Here is a 4915-nt window from a genome sequence, read left to right on the forward strand (position 1 = left end):
CCGCTTGATATAAAATCAATTATTTGCCTAGTTTATATAACAAAAATCTATTTTTTTAAGTGGTGCCTCTTTCAATTGAAATTGCTGTCAAAGATCCGAAACAACGTTTCAAAGATGTTTGCCATCTAATCTAAGAAGGCTTTCTAGAGCGTGTGAGAACAAAATCTCATTCACAAGGCGAGAATCTCACTCAATCTCATTATGTCGGTCGGACCATTCTATCCGGTTGAAGTTTGTTCAACTTATTGCACTCAAGTGTTAAAGAATCTAGTTTAAAAATATTAATACATATTTATCAACTCCCTCGGTACTTCTGTTGGCTCACTTCTTTTTCTATCTTACAAATATGTTGATTCTAGTAGCTTTTTGTTGATTGTTACTATTATGGTATACTTTTGGCCCTGAATCTTTTTGGATCCCCCTGAATTTGATCGATTAGAACAATATTTAATTTTATTGCCCGTCCCCGGCGGGAGGCTAATACCTGATAATGGTCCCAGCACCGATAACACTATTTGCTCACCACTGGTACGAATGTTTCGTACGCTCGCGAATGTTCCACCGGCGGGCAAAGGATGGCCAACACGAGACCGAGGCTTTTTACCGACCCGGGCCGGTAAATCATGATTTTACATCCATCGGCCCATCGGCGGCGTAGATAAAATCGGCACCTTTCAACACCCTCTACTTATGGGCAGCGTTCGATTGGGGCTAATGGAACACTATAAAACGTGAAACGGATAAATGGAAACCATCCGGACCGGTCGGTCTCCGGTTATCGGGATGATGGTAAAATTACTTTGTATTTACATGATGTTAATTGAAAAAAGGACAATCAACTCCTCCCCGTGCCAGAGTGACCGCAGTACATCGGACAGTCCGAGAGGCAGGGAGCCTCCTAAATCCCGACATCGAAACGCGCATCCGACTGTGCGAAGTGTCCGTCTGTGTTCGGGGACTTGGAGAAAATCGATAAAGAAACAATTTAACAGCTGTCTATCGGTCAATTATCTCTGTCAGCACATCCTGCCAGCCCACAAAGTCCGTCCGAGATCCCGGAATACGGTCCTGACGCAGGGCAGGTGGCGGCGGCCGGAGGGGCAAAGTGCTCCAACATGTTTCGAATAATTGATGACACATCACGGTCCGGCAGAAAAACTGCAAACGAGCCCGGACTTGTGGTGCCGCACCGAGAGGCCGGCGAGGCCAGTTTTAGTCGGAAGAAATCTGACCGCCCCGGGACGAGTGTCCGGACCGAGACCGGACCGGACCGTTGCCCCGTAATTTCCACATCGTTCCAAGGAGCACGTTCGCCAGCTGGGGACAGGCCGGACCGTCCGGGTGCCTTAATTGAAGCCTTCCAAATGGTCTCCTTGCACACGAGTGGCCCTCCAGTGGATCCTGTGGCCCGGTGGAGCTCTGGGCTCCGGGCTGGCTTACGGGGGCCCACCTAGGCCCAGCTAATAACACAACACCCCGGATCATCATTATCCAGCTATTGACATGCAATGGACGACTTATAATAGAGAGTCAAAAGTCTGTTAACGTGTCCCGGTGCCGGTGACCAGGCGAACGGGCGCAGTGATGCGCCCGGAAGCCCGAGCCCGAGTCTTAGCCCGTTCGCCATTCATTAGCCAGTCGTCGGCACCATCGTCAACCGGGCGGAAACCCTCTTTGGCAGACTGCAGGGCCAGATCGTCCATCGTCCAGCATCGATTCTTTGCCAGTTGACCTCCATCCGGGCCGGGCCAGTTTGCAGCACTCGTTAGTCTAATGGAAATCTCGACCGAGAGACCGACGTGCTAATGCACTAGGGTCCCCCACCCCACTCAGAGACCTATCGAAAGCGTGGACTGGACGGCGCAACCCTTGGTGCATCCCTCTCGGGCGGTTGCAAATTTATCAAGCGTTGGACCTGCTGGACCGAACCGAACCGAAACGGGTCCAACTCGTCGGCCCTGATGAAGGTATAATACTCTCGACAAACTGTGCCGGAACAGCCTGTGTGCATGTCCAACATTTCTGGACCCCGGGCAGCCCCACGGTAATGGTGCTGCTAATAAGTCGATATATTGGAACGTGACCATCGCCAGGCGCCGGGCGAAATCGAACGACAAATTGTAAGTCACAACGGGTCCTGGGGGTCTTTCTAATGGCCCGTTGGAAGCGAGCCCAAATGGAGTGGTTCTTGTTGGGTGTCAAACCCTGGGCCGGAGTGCAGCAGCAGTTGAGTGGCTGCCATGACGGCACTAAATGGCCGTCTCAGATGGCACGACTGATTTATCGATTACACTGCGCCGGCAAGCGCTGTTGTCGTGCCCTCTCAGGGTCTTCCTACTCAAAGCGGTTTCTGAAGATTTTTCATTTTGAAACCCGTAAAGGGCGTAGATTTCATGGATCTGCCTTATCGCCAAAAAGTGCTCAAGTGCTCTCGCGGACGTTAAATCAGTGCTTAACTTCGCCTTCGAATAGCTGTCAAAGTACCACAGCCGACGCCTTATCAGTCGGATGGATGAAATTGGGGGTGCATCGTAACCCTCGAGCGAAGCAACCCCTTTCCGGATGCAACTCTAATCGAGTGCCGTAACTAATCGATGCCCAACCACCACAAACCGCGCTCTGTGAAGAGGGGATCGTCCTTTGCCCCATCCGACGGGTGGCGTACCGAACGCGCGTTCCGTCGTCCGAAGCAAGCCACCAAGCAAGCCGGGCCGTGTTATTGAAATTAATACGCCAGCATTAGAGCCCAATTACACGGCGTAACACGCCAACCATGGCCATCCAATCGGCCTATCCATATGGCCAATCACCCGCGGCCCCCGCCGACCCTGTGCGACGTGTTTTACGACATTCAATCATCATTTTTACGGCGATCCATCAAATTTTCGGTGATTAATTCGGTGCGCAAGGAAGGACGGTCGGACGGAATTGGCAGCCGGTCCTGAAGCCGTCCGGTGCTAAATTGGGCTGCAAAGGGTTCACCACGAGCGAGCGGATCGCATCAAAACGTATACTTACTGGAACCGAGACGGTCACGCCAGGCCATCGGATTCGCCACCAGGCCCTGGAGGCCGGGCCAGTAGAGGTGGGTCCGGTCAACGAGCGGCCCTCCGTGGGCCTTCATCGGCCCGCCGGCATGGTTCTGGGACAGATACTGCGCCATGTTGGCTGCCGCGGCGACGGCCGCCGTGAACCGGGGCATTCCGCCTGCAACGAAATGTTCAACGGGTTCAAAGGAAACACATTAAACGCCGGTTGCAATGCGGTAAGAAACCGAACAAAACTTAAAAAACGGTCAGAGCACGGGCAATTGATTTTTGGAGAGAACAAAGCGAGTGAAACATAAAACAAACAAAAAGAAACGATAAAAGAATGTTTGAAAAACACTAGAAAATCGTCAAATGAAATAAAAAGAATTGTGGAAAAAAGTGAAGCTCATTAGGGAAATTGGATTTAAATGATAAAATAAAAACGTAACCACAGATTTATAGCAAGATTCAGTTTTGCTTCTAATCAACAAAAACGAACGAAAAAGTTGACACAAAACACAAAAGAAACAAACAAACTAACTAACTAACAAATAAAATTACGGTACAATTGAAAACAATACCGTGAAAGACAACTTTCAAACAGAAAAGAAAAAAAGAAACAAAGCTTGCAATCCAGCTTTGATCGTATGGGACTTTTGATAACAAAACGATAAACACAGACTTGTTACACCTTCAAAGTTCACGTGCTTCTTTGGGCCGGTAAGGATCCCAAGATGGAGGTGACAAATCTTCTTCTTTCTGCCAGCAAAAATTACCGGAACAACAACCGGTCAACCCTCGAATCCACTGGCAGGGGCATCAGAAAGTCCTTTCCCGCAACCTCACTCACCTCCTAAGGCATTCAGCTGAGCGGTGGTGACCGGCGGCGGCCGCGACAGTATGGTGTCGATCCCGTGCGGATTGCTGGCGGTCGGGGCGTGCGTTTGCGTCTGCGAGACGCCCGTCTGGTGGCCGCCCGGACTTCCGCCCGGATGCGGAACCTGCTGCGGGTGCGGCGGGGACTGGTGGTGCTGGTGGTGCTGGTGCTGGTGGCTGTTCGGGTGCTGCTGCTGATGCTGCTGCTGTTGCTGCTGCTGGGCCGCCTTCATCTCGGTCATCGAGTGTAGCGCCGCCAACGGTGGCCCCAGGAAGCTCAGGTGGAGCTTGTGGTCCAGCATGTCGGAGATCGTGTGCGGCGTCTTCGGTGGCCCCTTCTGCGCCCCCAGACTGTGGTTGTGGTTCACGGCCCCACCGTTGTTGTTGTTGTTGTGGTGCTGGTGGAGCTGCTGGTGGTGGTTGGCCTGCTGTTGCTGCTGCTGCTGGTGCAGCTGATGGCCGACGGCCGAAAGGGCGCCGGCGGCAAACGACACCGCGGAGGTGATACCGTTGCCGGGAACCCCGCCCGCCGAGTGGTACTGCAGGCCGGTCGGTCCTTGGCCGTGCGAAAGGTTCTCGGGACTTCTCGACGAACCGATGCTGTCGTCGGCCGTTGGACTTCCGGTGAGTGGATAGCCACCGGTACCAGCGCCGCCGCCGCCGAGTCCTCCCAAGCCGTCACCTTCCTTCGTCTGACTAGAGTACGACCGGGCACTGCCACAGGATTCGGGCCGCTGCTTGCCGCCCGTCCCGTCTCGACCACCCGGTTCCGGGCTGCCCTCTGAACCGTAGCTGGTGCTGCTGAGTAGCCGGCCGCTCACCGGGCTGGCCTCGCGGCTTCCGGGCAGGATGTGGATCTCGTCGTCCGTCTGCTTGTCCTGCTCCGCACCGTACGCGGACGACGCTCCTAGGTGAGCGACGTCGGCGGCGGCCGGGTGGTACGGCCGCCCGTAAGGACTATCGACGGAGGGCACTTCGAGGGAACTGTCGCGCGACGGACTGCCGGCCAC

This window comes from Anopheles cruzii, chromosome 3 (assembly GCF_943734635.1).
Source record: "Anopheles cruzii chromosome 3, idAnoCruzAS_RS32_06, whole genome shotgun sequence".
NCBI lineage: Eukaryota > Metazoa > Arthropoda > Insecta > Diptera > Culicidae > Anopheles > Anopheles cruzii.